This window comes from Triturus cristatus, chromosome 8, assembly GCF_964204655.1.
Source record: "Triturus cristatus chromosome 8, aTriCri1.1, whole genome shotgun sequence".
Lineage (NCBI taxonomy): Eukaryota > Metazoa > Chordata > Amphibia > Caudata > Salamandridae > Triturus > Triturus cristatus.
This window is the reverse complement of record NC_140591.1, coordinates 865,687,855-865,704,745: the sequence shown is the minus strand read 5'-3', so window position 1 is coordinate 865,704,745 and position 16,891 is coordinate 865,687,855.

Sequence of the window (16,891 nt, the reverse complement as noted above, 5' to 3'; positions counted from 1 at the left end):
ATTAAAATGACCTATCACAAAACAACATGGTTTGCAAGGGGGGGGGGGTCACCTGGGTTTTTGGCCCCTGGCTCGACAGCCATCTATGGGAACCTACCAAACCCACACATTTCTGAAAACTAGACACCTGGGGGAGGCCAGCGCGGTATGGCTTGTGTGGACCTTCCAGCACTTTCCTACCCAGAATCCCCTGCAAACCTCAAATTTATTACATATTTCTCACATATCTGTGTGGGAAAGATGTGGGATCACCGGGCTGACACAAATTTCCTACCACCCAGCGTTCCCTCAGGCCTCCCAATAAAAATTGTACCTCACTTGTGCGGGTGGGCCCAGTACCCGCAACAGGCAAGGGCCCAAAAAGTATTGTGGAGAAATCAAAACTAAATTTGAGGTTTGCAGGGCGTTCTGGGTAGGAAAACTGTGGGGAATCCACACAAGCAATACCTCCCTGGACTCCCCAGGGTGTCTAGTTTTCAAAGATGTGTCCCCATCGGACCCCTGCCCGCACCACATCTACAACAAGGCCGACAACATCATCGCACCGCACCTCCGAGACGTCATCAATGCCTCCCTCACCACCGCCACCTTCCCGGAGAGCTGGAAACACGCAGAGCTCAACGCCCTCTTGAAGAAACCCACAGCAGACCCCACCGAACTCAAAAACTTCCGTCCCATCTCTCTCCTACCGTTCCCCGCCAAAGTGATTGAGAAAATCGTCAACGCTCAACTCACCAGCGCCCTGGACACCAACGATTCCCTCGACCCCACACAGTTCGGTTTCAGGGCCAACCACAGCACCGAAACCGCCCTCATCGCAGCCACAGACGACATCAGAGCCCTGACCGACAAGGGAGAAACCATGGCCCTCATACTCCTGGACCTCTCTGCAGCCTTCGACACGGTCTGCCACTGCACCCTGATACGCCGCCTCAGCAACGCCGGCATCAGAGGCAAGGCCCTGAAATGGATTGTCTCCTTCCTCTCCGGAAGGACTCAGAGAGTCCGCCTGCCCCCCTTCAGATCCACAGCCACGGAGATCATCTGCGGCGTACCTCAAGGATCCTCCCTCAGCCCCACTCTCTTCAATGTCTACATGACCCCCCTGGCGAACATCGCACGCAAACACGGACTCGACCTCATATCCTACGCCGACGACACCCAGCTCATCTTATCCCTCACCGACAACCCCACCTCAGCAAGGACCAGACTACATGACGGCATGAAGGAAGTAGCGAACTGGATGACAGACAGCCGGCTGAAACTGAACACAGATAAGACGGAGGTCCTCATCCTCGGCCCTACTCCCACCGCATGGGACGACTCCTGGTGGCCCCCCGCCCTAGGCAGCACTCCCCAACCCACCGACCACGCACGCAACCTCGGCTTCATCCTGGACTCATCCCTCTCCATGACCAGACAGGTTAACTCGGTGACCGCGGCATGCTTCAACACCCTCCGCATGCTCCGCAAAATCTTCCGCTGGATCCCCACCGACACCAGGAAGACCGTCACCCAAGCCCTCGTCACCAGCCGCTTGGACTACGGGAACACTCTGTACGCCGGCATCACCACCAAGCTGCAGAGGAAACTTCAGCGGATCCAGAACGCTGCCGCACGACTCATCCTGGACATACCCCGCCACCACCACATCTCCGGACACCTGAAGAGACTCCATTGGCTCCCAGTCAACAAGAGGATCACCTTCAGACTCCTCACCCACGCACACAAAGCCCTTCACAACCTCGGACCCAAACTCATCAACAACCGCGTCTCCTTCTACATTCCTCCACGCACTCTACGCTCTACCGGACAGGCCCTGGCAGCCGTACCCCGCATCCGCAAAGCCACCGCCGGAGGAAGATCCTTCTCTTTCCTGGCAGCGAAGACCTGGAACTCTCTGCCCAGCCACCTTCGCGCCATACCTGATCACCTCTCCTTCAGAAGACAGCTCAAGACCTGGCTCTTCGAGCACTGACCCCCCCCCCCCCCCCCCCCCCCACCAGCGCCTTGAGACCCTTTATGGGTGAGTAGCGCGCTTTATAAATGCGAATGATTGATTGATTGATTGATTGATTGATTGATTGGTTTGGTAGATTTCCCTAGAAGGCCGCCGAGCCCTGGTCAAAAACCCAGATGTCTCCCCCGGACCCACATCGCCCTCCCAATCCCCTCGAAGTTTCTGTAGCGTGGGGAAGCAATGGGTAACTAGGGACTGGTAGATCTTGGAGATTTTGCATTCCTGAAGGTCCCCCATAAAAACGTTTGCCTCTAACGGGCTGAACTCTGGCAGAGGACAAAGCGTGCCGAAATTGAAGGTACCGATAAAATTGAGACTTCGGCATGTGAAATTCTTTCTGAAGGTCCTGGAAGGATTTGAGTGCAAGTCCCCTCATAACATCACCCAAGACCAAAATGCCTATGTCTTCCCACCCCTGGAATCCCTGTAGGGCCGCCAGGTGCGGCAAATGCCTGTTATTCAAGAGGGGAGTTTCCAGAGTCAATGTATTCCACCACCCCATCCGTCGCAACGCCTGCCTCCAGACCTGAAACACAACCCTTGTTGCAGACGGCAGCGAGCCCCGCAGCGGTGTTGAATACAGAATCGTATGAAGGGACATCTACAAGTGTATGTTGGTTTTGGCAAACAGAATTCTGCTGGCGATATAGGGGGAGCGGTGATATTTATAAAGGTAAATTGGGATGGTTTCTTGTTTTTCACGCGGTGTCGCAAAAGTTAGCGGGAATTCACTTGACGACATACTTGTACTTTTCACATTGGTTCCCCAATATCTTGTTTATTTGGTAGCAATGGCGTTTGAGCAAATTCTACAGTAGTGGCATTATTAGTCGACATTATCTGACGTGGGTGCTTACACTGTACGGACCGTGCTGTTGGTATAAATCTTGATATATTTTGTTCTTTACTTGGTAAATTAAGCTCATGCCTTCATTTCTCTCTGTGTTGGAAAGCCTCTGGAGTATGGTATCCATCTAACAAATAATTAACGCCGCGTTAAAATATATATATTTTTTTAAACAAAGTTGTTGTCCGGTCAGTAAATAAACAAAGCTCTCTACTGGTCACTATTTTTTAAGTGGGTTACATAATCTGGCTACTCACCAGGGTATATAAAAAAATAATAATAATAATAAATAAACAATAAATAATTAAATAAATTCTCCATCTATCCCTGGCCGCGAACAACGGCAACACAATTTTTCTTAATGTTGGGCACTTGGGTTAAATAAAAAGTATAAGCATTTAGGTTAAATACAAGTAATAAGCTTAGTGACTGAATGAGTGTCACCAGTCTAATGTAATGCACTATTCTGTGGTAGGCAAAGGGAAGCTTTTGGCGACACCTAAGCTAAGCCACTTACCTGGGGACACTATAGCAGGAGGTAGTGTATCAGTTGGGTTAGAAAATAGGTCCAGCTTCCATAGAGGCCGCCTGGTAGAAGTGGTGATCTAGTATCATATTCATAGACTTCACTCAGGGTGTGGAGTAATTACACATCATGCGATATAATATCATTAATGAATCAGCTATTTATGCCCTCATCGGGACATCTGGCACAGGTCGTAACTGTTTAGGGACAAGCACTAAATATCCTATTGCGTAGCAAGCTAAGGAACAATTTGACGGGTCCTAAGCTGGCCCACATAGCAGGGGACACAATAATAGGACGTGCCGTATCAGGGGAGTACTACATAGGTCTGGCCGCTCAAGAGGCCGCTTGTTAAAAGTGGGGATAAGGTACCATCTTCATAGGCGTCATCTTGGGTGCGCTGTAATTACGCATCATGCAGTATATTGTTGAAAGTAAATCGGACATTTATACTCTCCTGGAGGACATCTAGCATGGATCTTAACCTTGGTATCAAAGCGTGCACTTTGTGCTCACATTGTTAAGCCATCAAAGGGGCAATTGGACCAGATGGCTCCTCATCATTGGGGGCGGTAAATTCACTAGCATAGTTCTTCCTGGTGGGGTATTACGGTTATAGTAGGGAACCGTACATAAACTATCATATGCCAATTGGTTGCCGGAAGCAGAGCGTTTATTAAGGGAACCCAATACAATGGTACATCCAGCAAAAGGTGCAATACATTGTCTGCAGGTGGGTTATAACGGTTTCCAGGTGGCTGTCCAGAGAAGAGTGGCAGGGCTGCACTGCAAATAAGGGTTGGTTCACTGTAGAGCAGTGCACATTCAATGACAATAAACATCCAGCAGTGATCCTGGGCTACTGCTTATTTGAGCCTCTTCATCGAATTGGAATTAGCAGCATAGCTCTACGGGAGCGTTCTTGTCCCAGGTAATTTATCACATTTCGTTAATATGTTAACCATGGTAACAGAATAATTTTTTTTTTTTTAAAGTCTGATCTTTATCCAGGTGAGCACGCCAGGGAGCTTCTCACCCTGTGGCGGAGCGCTGACAGATAACAGCAAATGGGCATGCACAGCAATGGAGGATCAGCGACTGGATGGACCCCAGGAGGGGGTAGGATGGAAGTGTGCAGAGGGTAGGCGGGAAGGGGACTGACCTGCTGGTGGTCCTGGACGCTTCTGCCCTAACCCGCAACATATGGACTGAGTAGAATCTTGGGGAGGTTGCCTGGGTTCAGGTACCCAGGTGCGCTATGTGGTGCCCTGGATTGCAGGTAAAGCAACTGTTTGGTGTAGCGCGTTGGGGCCTGCTGGCACAATGTGTGCAGCTGAGTGGATCGACCGAGTCGGCCAAATTCTAATTCAAGTGTAAGGCCAAGCTGAAGTTCAAGTGTAATGTCGTGCATAATTTCCTTACGGCCTTTGACATGTGGATGTCGCTAAAGTCTATAGCTGTGAATAATGATATATTCAAGTAGTTGAATACTTTATTCTCGTAATATACAACTGTTTGCTGTAGTGCGTTGGGGCCTGCTGGCACAATATGCGCAGCTGAGTGGATCGGCCGAGTCGGCCAAATTCTAATTCAAGTGTAAGGCCAAGCTGAAGTTCAAATGTAATTTCATGCCTAATTTTCTTACTGCCTTTGACATGTGGATGTCACTAAACTTTGATGCTTGGAATAATGATATATATCCAAGTAGACTACTTTTACTCTCGTAATTGTTTGTGGTGAATCATCTGATATGATGTGAATAAAAAGTCTACGTCTTGGACAATATTACCTGATTCCGAAAGTTCTTGTGTCAGATGTGGGGGAGGAGTGAGTGTTACTTTGTGCGTGTACTATGAGCAGGCGCCCCCTGCGCCTAAGGGAGGGGCGCCCTTAGTCACATCACGGAGCCGAGTCTCCTCCGGTGGGGGGACTGGTTAAAGGAGAGGAATCATTGGTGACGTCCCCGATACGTTTGGAAACTGAAACCTAACATTAAGTTATTTAAGGCGGTGTCCTAGCGGTCTCGTCCTCTATGTCTTCTTGGACCCCAGGGACGCCACAGGAGCGTCGGAAACCACCCACCCACCCGGCAAAAGAGAAAGGCGGAGCGCTAACAAATAACAGCAAATGGGCATCAGCAATGGAGGATCAGCGACTGGATGGACCCCAGGAGGGTGTAGGATGGAAGTGTGCAGAGGGTAGGCAGGGAGGGGACTGACCTGCTGGTGGTCCTGAACTCTTCTGCTCTAACCCGCAACATATGGACTGAGTAGAATCTTGCGAAGGTTGCCTGTGTTTCCTCCAGGTAGCCACTTGTTCTACCGGCATGCTCCCTACCAGGCAACATCTCCATGGCCACTACCTCAACCCTCTACATATGTGTCTGTCCCACAAGGGTGAATGGTACCTCTGCCCTCCTTCTGTAAAATGTGGCCAAATGATGCCTGCATGAAGCATAGCACGCCGGCTTCTGCCCTGCTAATGTCAAGCATGTTTCCATTTGCTGCCGGGTAAAACGGGTCTCCTGCCTTTCTGAACTATACACCTAACCTGCTTGTTTGGTGTGCAGATACACCCTGCTTGTTTAAAGGATGCCTTTGCTTGTTTCCATAGGCATTTAACAATCCCTGGAGTATTTGGAATGTGCCTTACAACAGATATAGGCCATTCATTCTCCATTTTACGTAACCTGACTTGACTTGTTCCAGATTGACAGCATGTCTGCCTGTACATAGTAAACAAATTAATTACTCAGGCTGATGTAATCTGTAAATACAGGTATGGCTAGAAAACATGCTTAGATACTCTAAGAACATGCAACCATTAAGGACATTGAAAATGCTAGAGCTGCCGTCTTTGAAGCTGGGGAAGCAGGTTCTATTCCTGGTGTCACTCAAAATTGTGTGATTCTTGGCAAAACACTATCTCCCTATGCCTCAAAAAAAAAAAAAAAAAGAATATGTTTTTTTGTAATGAAACTGATGTTCATGTGTTCCAATACATTTTGTTGAGTTCCTCCAATATAAAAAAGAAAATCATTATTTTCTCTCCAGTGTGTAGTAGAGTCCTAATGCAGCCCTGAAGTTCGACGTACTTGATTTTACATGCAAACAATGCTGGCTTTAGTTGAAACCTGGGCCTGCTAGGTTCAGGACAACTTTTTATTAAGGCTATTAAATATATTTTGCAACGTTTTTGCCCTCCCCTCCCCAGACTGGCTCAATTAGAAAATGTCTTGCTGAAATCATAAAACGTTTACGTGGCGCAAGAGACATTTTCTGCTCCAATCTGGTATATCTTAAACTTAAAGTGACATTTAGGGGGTGAGTACAGATAAAAACTGGCAGGGGCAACTTACAGAGGACTATTGTAAACATTGTGAACACATATGTGTAAACACATGCTTACATTTGCTTAAAATAAACACATCTGACTTTGAATGTACCTCTTTGTATACAAATCTATAAATAGACATACACAGGCACACACCGAGTTAAACTTTTTAACCAAATATAGTTACAAGTATTGTATCAAACTATCAGTTGCTGCTTAGCAGTGAAAGGTAGTTGGACTAATTGTGTGTGGCAAGGAGCAGTATTTATTTTGTATGTCACCACCCAGCAAATCCAATAGCTGTGGTGGTGAGGCCCATGGGGAAGGGAAGGGCTCGGCAAATGAAGCTGAGATACACCACTCCCACCCACCCTATCACCTTTCCCTCACACTCGCACTGCCACCTTCCATCTCTCCCTCGCACACCCGACCATCATCTCTCACTCACAGTCCCACTGCCCCCTCTCATCTCTCCCACGAAATTCCACCAACCCTGACATCTCTTCCCCACTACCTGTGATGAAATTAGGAACGGCATTTGACCAACTCATCATCGACTCCATTTTGTGTAACTGACTCAATTTTCTGTGCTCTCACACAGTTGCAGGGTGGGGAGGGGATGTTTTCGCTCTTAACAGTGCAGGGTAAGCTGGAACATGTTGTGTGGGATACTTGCTTGGTTCATTCCACAGGGATTGCTGTTGCCTGAGAAATGTGCGGATTGTACAGCTCTGTCTCAGTCTCAAAATACAGGGGCCTGGCCAGCTTTTGTCTTGACCCTGACACAGACCAATACAGTCAGCCTGCTTTTCATAAAAGAAGAAAGGGGAGGGTTTTCTAGAAACTTCCCCTCAGGTTGAGTAAAAGGTATTAAAGGCAGGAAATGTTCGAGCGGAATAAGAAGCTCACCCGTGGGGTGGACGCATTGTCATGGAGCATCTTTGTTAGTTCCCGAATGAGGCTTTTGGTTTACCGTCAAGGACTTTTGGTCGAGATGACCAGAATAATGAATTAATTTTGCTCAGTGAGGTGTTCTCTTTATTTACTTTATGTACATATTTCATGAGTTTCTTTACTCCATGTACATATTTCATACGTGTCCTTGCTCTGTGCATATGCTATCCATATTTGACTGCTTTTGGTTGATATTTGGGATGCTGCATTTAACAAACCAATTTGTCTACCTTTTAAAAGTGCTGAATTAATGAATGCACATGTTTCATTATAAATGCACCTGAACCTGTTTCCTTGCATTATCTTGAGAGTGCTGAGTTCCTTTTGTACATGTTTTATTTAAAGGTCCAGCACTACATTTGCCTCATCTTGTGAGTGCTGAATTTAATTGTGTACTATTGTGTTCAAATCAGAAGCATTACATTTTGGCATAGTCTGCAGGATTTGAAATTTAAAGGAGAAAATGTTTCAAAGAAAGATAAAGGCAGATTCCCAGATGCCAACTAAGATACCTGGGTGGGAAGTAGCCCCCTAAGGTATGCTTGCCCAGGAGTGGGCTCATTGTGCTGGATCTCAGTGAAAACTGGAATGCATCTATGGCTGACACTGAGCCAGCACAAGTAGTTGCATGTTTGCAGAAAGTGAGAAAGAGAAAGCTTAGCACTTTAGGGCAAAGACGCTAGGTGCGTTTATGTGCTTATTGTAAAATGCATGAAAAATGTGTTCAGTTACAGCAGGAACACAAGCAAATGGAATAACAGCTTGTGGAAGCCAACAATGCTAACTTGTCAACATACATAATTGCAAGATAAGTTGATAACTTACCAGACTATAGCTGAGAAAGCGCCCGCACATGTCCCACAATATAAAAACAAGAAAAGGAGGGGAAAGGATAATAAGCGAAAAGTGCATTTAGCCATTGCGAAAGTAGTAATTGACGGGGACCCAGAAAAATGGGATGGGAATCTTTGAGATTTTTCAGAATTTTCAAACTCTGGAGGAGAGTATGGCCAAGCTAGCAGCCAAGGGGAGTCAGAAGTTCAGAAGGTTGCTCATGCACAGCCCATATTTTTGACGGAAGATACAGGATGGTCCAAATTATCCACAGGGGGTTGCGCTTGACTCCATGGACGATTTTACGCAGCAAGAGATTAATGGCATTTTAGACAGATTCCGACAGAGAACACGGGAGGCTTTACTTACGTGGATGGTGTGACTTTTTGATATGGGAACCTCTGGGGTGATGTTACAATTAAATTTTGTACACTCAGTACTGATCCCACTATACAGGAACAGTTCAGGAATTATAGACACAATAATCAAATCACCCTGCTACAATTAGTGGTTTCTGGGTGCAGCCACAAGTACCACACTGAGTCAGACTGGCCAGTGAATGACAAACCATGGTTCACATTGAGAGATACCATGCAGAGACTTAAAGAGTAGGCAATGAAAACTGCTATTTTCTTGGGGAATGCACATGAGTTAATGGATGGGCTGTTGACAGTGTCAGTGCGAAATAAAATAATCTGTTCAGCTCCCCAGCCTACAAACAGGTGATAATGACCCTGCTAATTAACCAGACTGGTAATAATTTGGCGCAGGTGATTAAGGCAGTCTGTGAGTTGGGAGAGTTAAGGGACTGGACTGAAAGAGACTGAAAGAGCCTCCCGGTCTGAGACCTGGACAGACAATAATAGGGTGTCTACTGTTCATGGCCTGTTGAAGGATAAAGTGAAGAAAGAACTGATAGATGGAATAGAAACCAAGAGTCTGAAGGAGATGTATCGGAAGCAAGGGTTGGACAAGAAAGAAGGAAGTAGGAAAGTGAATAAACAATATAAAAAGCAAGTGAGTCAAAGAACGCCAGAGGTGGAGGGAGAGGAAAAAGAGAGAGAGAGAACTACCCATCTGAAGGGGGAGAGATTCAGGCAATGAGTGGCTTAGTGAGAACAGGAGGGAGGAGTTACCCCTAGAGTATGACAGGTTATACCCGGATTTGACTTGGGCAAAAGTTGACAAATTGAAAGCAGATTAGGGAGTAGGCCGAGCTCCGATACAGGCATGGGCTCGCAAAGATACCAGACCCTATGTTGACATAGAAATGTATTGGAAACATCGGAATGTTCAGAAAGCCCGAGCCCTAGCAGACACTGGAGCGGAGGCCACTTGGCTATATGGAAATCCGAAAAGGTTTAAAGGACAGTATTTCACCATCACAGGTTTAGGTGGAAAAGAGACACCAGCTGTGCAAACAAAGGTCCAAAGGAAAATAGGGAGAACACCAAAAAGAGAGTACACTGAATTGAGAGTTCCCGCTCTCGAACTATATAATTAGAATTGATATTTTGAAGGGAATGACATTGTTTTTGGAGGACGGGTGCTATCAATTTGAATAAAACAATGTACATCTCAAATGCCACCGTAAGGGGCGATCATTTGGATATTCCTCTGGTGAAGGTACCCCAGGCTACTAAGGTAAGTCATACAAAACAGTACAAAATTCCAGGAGGGCATAAGGAGATCAGTGAGACCATACAAGACTTGATGAAGGCAGGGGTGGTAAATCCAATCACTATCGCCTGGAATGATCCTGTGTGCAAAAGTGACGATAGTTGGTGTATGACAGATTATAGTGAACAAGCTCACTCCTCCTCTGACTGCTGCTGTCCCAGATAAGATCACCTTAATTGAGAAAATACAGAAACATCCTGGGACCTGGCATGCGACTATTGATATTTCTAATGCTTTCTTTTCTATACAATAGCCCCTTAGAACCAGGAGCAATTTGCTTTCTTGTGGGCTGGTAGACAGTTCAAATTTCAAAAGCTCCCTATGGGGTACTTGTATAGTCCTACCATCTGTCACTGGCTGGTGGCAGAACACTTGGATGAGGTATTAGTCATTCCCGGGTGCAGCATTGACATTATATAGATGATGTGATAATACAGGGAGAAAGACAAGAACAAGTGCAGATTCAACTGGACAGGATTGTGGAAAATTTGCAGAGCAAAGGGTGGGAGATAACTTCTGCAAAGGTACAAGGACCCACTCAAAATGTGAGGTTTTTGGATGTCCAATGGCATCAGGGACACAGAGAGGTGGTGCCACAAGTGAGACAAGACATTTAAGAATTTGATGTGCTGCGAAATAGGAAGGAAGCTCAAAGATTCATTGGATTGTTTAGACAGCATTTGATTTGATTTGATTTGTGGCTTCTATAGCGCCCGAATCACCCCCTTTGGGGTATCTCAGCGCTGTAACTGCTAGTGGCCAGCCAAAGGAGAGTTAGAACAGTGTTGTTTTCAGCAGTTTTATGAAAGTCAGGAAGTTAGGGCATTGACGCAACTGGGGAGGAAGCTGATTCCAGTACCGTGGGGCGAGGTGGGAGAATGCTTTACCGCCCATGCGGGCTAGTTTGAAGCGTGGGACATGGAGGAGTCCTTGGTTACTTGATCGCAAGGTTATGGGTGGCATATATCTGACCAGTGTTTTGGTCAGGTAGCTGGATGCCATGTTATTTAGGGATTTGTGTACCATGCAGCATATTTTGAATTTTACTCTTCGTTTCACTGGAAGCCAGTGAAGTTCTCGAAGTAATGGAGCAGCTGAGGTTCTGGGAGGGGCGTTGTTTACCAAACGGGCCGTGGTGTTTTGGACTACCTGCAGTTTGCTAAGGGATGATTCCTTAGCAGAGATAAGTAAAGCGTTGCAGTAGTCCAGGCGGCTGAGAATCAGGGCCTGGACAAGAGTTTTGCGAATGGATGTTGGTAGAAGGGGAAGACCCTTCGGAGGAGGCCCAGTGTGCGATAGCATGTCCCTGCGGTATGGTTAACGTGTTCTTCTAATGTGAGTTTCTGGTCAAGTTTCACCCCTAAGTTTTTCACCACTTGTTTAGGGGATGGGGCTGACCCTAGTTCCTCAGGCCACCAATTGGGGGACCATGTCATCATTGCTTCTTCGAACAGCATGATCTCAGATTTTTCAGTATTTAGCTGGAGGAGGTTGTCTCTCATCCAGTGTGCAATGCCTTTCATACCCTCCGAGAAGGTGGACTGGATGTTCATGTCCGTTTTATGAAAGGATAGAAGAAGTTGCGTGTCATAGGCGTAGGAGATAGGGATAAAACCGAGTTGCCTCAGTTTGCCAGCCAGAGGGATAACATGGATGTTAAATAATGCGGGGCTCAAGCATGAGCCCTGCGGTACCCCCCTGGCGGTTTGTGAGCTGAAAGGGCCTAAGTTTATGGTTTGCATTCTGTTAGTGAGGAAATCGGTCAGCCATTTCAGGGCTTTTCCTCGAATGCCTATGTCTTCGAGTCGCCGGAGTAGAATCTGGTGGGAGATGGTGTCAAATGCTGCGGACAGGTCGAGCAGCACCAAAAGTACTGCTCGACCTTCGTCCGCCAGCATACGGATGTTGTCCATTACTTCCACCAGGGCTGACTCGGTGCTGTGTGTAGGTCGGAATCCTGACTGTGAGTGGTCTAAGCGATGTGAGTGAAGAAATCAAAACCTTCTCAGGGGCTTCACTGATACACCTGGTCCTTTTAAACCAACAAAGAAGAGATTGGCACAGAAGCTGTAATATGAAATACATCTTTTTATTTAACCTCAGAAGAGGAAAAAATGAGTCATACAGTATTCTCAAATCACTGTAGGAGACATTTCTAAGGAGTACAGAGAACAGGGGCATTCTATACCCACACAGGGGCTCAAAAGAAGGCGATACAAGTACTCATGAGAAGAGTTATACACATAGATGGTCATACAGAAAATACACAGTCAACAAGTAGGAGGAGTAATAAGTTGCTGACATCAGTTAGAACAGCCTGGCAGTTCTATACTAGGAACAGGTGTGTTCTACTAGCTAGGCACTTCTGAGCATGTGCAAGACTCTGAGAGAGGGAAACAGCAAATAGCCAGCACATAGCTTACTAAACTGGCTGCCAAGTACAAAATGGCTTTCAGCTTATGCTAAGAGATTAATGCAATCTTTAACATGAGGATTCAATAAATTCCGACAGATGCTTATTAATTTGTTTCTCCAGGAGTTTGCTGTGTAGGGGGAGCAGAGAAATGGGACGGTAGTTAGAGACCTCATCAATGGCGATCCTTGGATTCTTCCTAATGGGGGTGATCTGTGCTGCTTTCCACTCTGGTGGGAGGCTGCCTTCTTCCATAGATCTATTGAGAATTAAACAGATGGGAGCAGCAAGCGTCATGGATAGGAGGGCAGAGGTTTTAGCAGGTATGGGATCAAGGGGTGATCCAGATTTAACCATTTTCAGCAGTGATTCCACTTTGATTGCGGTCAAGGCAGGAAAGGATTCAAGGGTTAGAGCATCGGTAGCAATAGTGGGGGGAGTCTATGCTGGGGCCCGGTTGAAGATATGGGCTCGAGCTAATCTTTTGGTAGATGGTTTCAATTTTTTCCGAAAAATGATTTGCAATGCTGTTGCACAAAGTTTGGGAGGGGGCTACTTCGGTGTGACAAGCCTTGGGGTTGATAAATGAGTTCAAAACTTGGAACACGGTGCGAGAGGAGTTTCCGGCGCTTTCAAGTTGTAATATGATATGCGTTTTCCGAGCAAGTTTTATATTTTTATGATATGCTGCTAGTGCGGTTTTGAAGTTTTCCTTATCTTGCAGGTCTTTGGAAAGGCGCCATAGCCGTTCCTGTTTCTTGCATTGGCATTTTTCGGATCTTAGATCGGGGGTGTACCATGGGGCCTGGAAACGTTTAGTTTTAGTCGGCCGTGATTTCAGAGGGGCTAGACAGTCAATAGTGGTTATCAAATTGGCTGTGAAGGATGCTAGACGTTCTTGAGTCGTGTCGGAGTCCAAAATCTTGGGGGGTGTGAATATTTCATGGAACTTAGTGGGAGTAATTTTCTGCCATTGCCTGTAATTCTTGGTAAGATGGGTGTTGTGGGCTATGTTGTTTTTCTGGCCGTGAATTTGAAAATCGATTAGAAAATGGTCTGACCATGTCAGAGGGCTGGAGGTTTTGTAGGTGATATTGGGGGAATTTGTAAAAATTATGTCTAGTGTATGCCCTGCCCGGTGGGTGGACTCATTGTTGATTTTTGTTAATCCTAGTGTGGATAGGTCCGTCATGAGAGTTACGGCCTCTTTGTTGTCGGGATTTTCGGCGTGTATGTTAAAGTCGCCAAACAGCAAGAAATTTTTGGTTGAGATTACGTGGGGGGAAATTAGTTCCATTAGCTGTGACGGAAACTTTGAGAGGGGTCCTGGGGGTCTGTATACAAGTGCACCTTTCCAGCTAAGTTGGGGATGTAGGTCCGCTCTGAAGATCAGAATCTGCATAGATTCGCTACATTGATGGTCAATCATAGAGATTCTAATCGGATCTTTATATATGATTGCTAGCCCGCCTCCTATCTTGTGAGGTCTATCTATTTTATGAATATGATAGCCCTCGGGAACTGCAACAGCAATATCGGGGTTGGAGCAGGGCTTGGTCCAAGTTTCAGTCAGAAATCCGATGTGGGGGAGAGTGGAGGATATCTGATCCCATATATGGGTGGAATGCTTGGGTAGTGATCTGACATTGGCCAGGAAGCAATTCTTATATATATATAAATATTGTTATTTTGTGGGGAGTGCAGTATTCTTTCTAGTTTGTTGGTGATCGGGGGGGTCTGAGCTCTGGATTGTATTGGGATTGGATTGTAGCGTTATTTGGGGGCCGAGTAGGTGTTATGCTCTGAAATTGGCAGGCTCTGCATGCGAAAGGTCCTTCTAGTATTAGGGAGGAGCTACACTCTTTGTTATTTGGGAGCATAAGACCGTTTATATTTATAATTTTTACTAGGTCTTGCCTGGAGTATGTACGGACGGCGCTTCCATTATATGTCCGGCCTATAGGAGAACCGGCAGGGGTTCTGGCTCCTGGCGACGGCAAGGCGCGGACGGGCGCAGATGGGCTTGCCTTTGGCGCGCCAGCGGCGTGCCCGCTGCGCGCGTCCGCTGCGCACCGTGCCCTGCATCTGATTATATGGAGACAGCTGAACTGCTAACCACCCGATCTGCTGTTCGCCGGAAGTGGGCTCTGAGTCACTTCCAGTGGGTGTTCCTCCCTCCACACAATCGGAACGATCCGCGGTGGAACGGGAAGGCACTAAGCTACGAGTGAGCAGCGTGAACAGTATTGAAAGTGCAGTGAGTTAATACAAGCACATTTCTTTTCAATTACGATTTGCTATTTTCAGCGTTAAAACAGTGTGGCATTTGGTGAAGGAGCCCTTTAGCAGGCACTCCTTAATCACAGTTACAATGTCAGGCTAGTAGCAATACCAAGATAAAAATGGCACTTTACCAATATCAACAATTAAAATTCTATGGTGGAGTCCTTTACCAGGCCCTCCTTATACTGCAGCAGCGAGCTTACTGATTCTGACAGTCTCTTCGGTGGCCTCAAGCGCGTCCGCCTCACTTAAGTCAGATTTTGGCCCCTTTGTACAAAGTCACTAGAAAGAAAAATGAGTTGGAGTGGGGGGGAGCAGCAATATAATGCATTTGAATCAGCAAAGGAGGCTATACATTGTGCTTTGGATTTGTAGCCAGTACGAGAGGGGGATGTTGTGCTGAATGTGACAGTTCAAGGACAGTATGCTAACTGGAGTTTGTGGTACAAGCAAGGAAAAGAAGAGGGTGCCCATAGGAGTTTGGGCAAAGAAGTTACCAGATGCTGAAGAGCAGTATACTTCCTTTGAAAAATGGTTGCTTGCATGTTATTGGACCATTGTGGATACTGAGCAGTTGACCCTAGTGCACAATGTGATTTTGAGACCGATTCCTATAATGCAATTGGTGATGAGTTCACCCAAGACTCACAGAATCGGGCATGCCCAAGAAGCCAGCATAATTAAGTGGAAATGGTACATACAGGACAGGGCCGGAGTAGGTCCCAAAGGCACTGCAGTGTTGCATGAGCAGGTGGTGTAGCCCCAGTGGAAGATACAGAGGTGTTGTATGATGTACCCAAGATACAGGAGTCCTCTGTGAAGTGGGGTGAGCCGTTTGCCGAATTGTCTTCAGAAGACAAGAGCCATGTGTGGTTTACTAATGGCTCAGCCAGGTATGTGGTGGATAAGAGGCATTGAAAAGCAATATCATACAATCATGTGACCAAGAAATTGTTGACTACTACTGAAGAGGGAAAGAGTAGCCAGTTCGCGGAACTAAATGCTATGTACCAAGCCTTGAAACAAGAAGTGCCAGAGAAGTGTCATATTTACACTGATTCGTGGTCCACTGCCAATGGGTTAGCCCCTTGGCTTCCCACATGGTATGCCTATAACTGGATGATACATTCAAAAGGCGTGTGGGGTAATGAGTTGTGGCAAGAGATCTGGGAAATGTTACCATAAAGCACAGTTACTGTATTCCATGTAGATGCACACTGTCTCCCCGACTCATTAGACCGTTGGTTTAATTTCCTTACAGATAAAAAGGCTAAAATCTCGGAGACAGAGGTGGCAACACAGGATTCTGATTTTGTGGGAATGGCTAAGTGGGCACACCAAAAATGTGGACACCTGGGAGAGAACACCACTAATAGGTGGGCAAAGAATAGAGGGATGAATATTCCCTTAGACCGATACAAAACTACTAGCATCCAATGTCTCATTTGTCAGCATTCACAGTACAGATCAGTCCTATAGGTGGTGAGGGGCCAGGGGATGAGGAAAATGACCAGCACAGATATGGCAGATCGATTACATTGGGCCCATACCAAATAGTTGAGGATGTCAAGATGTGGGCACGGCGGCGAACACATACTCTGGATATTTGATAGCATTTCCATGTAAATGTGCTACTCAAACACACTGAAAACTTTAGACTTGTTGATTCTGTACTTTAGAATTCCGCTGCAGATCCAAAGTGATAATAGATCTAATTTTAAAGGCAAATTGGTGCCGGAGTATTGTGCACAACACACTATTGAGTGGGTATTTCACATTCAGTAATAGCCACATGCTTCTGGTTTGATAAAACGCACGGACTGTTGAAAGATCAATTGAGAAAGTTATCTGACGGGTCGTTGACACATTGGAGAGACCATTTGAATGAAGCTTTGTAGATATTGAACAATAGATCCTTGGCAAATGTAGAGACCGCTTCGATGCGGGTACTAACCCCAGCTTTGCAGATTCAGCCTCATGTGGCCACTAATACTATTCTGT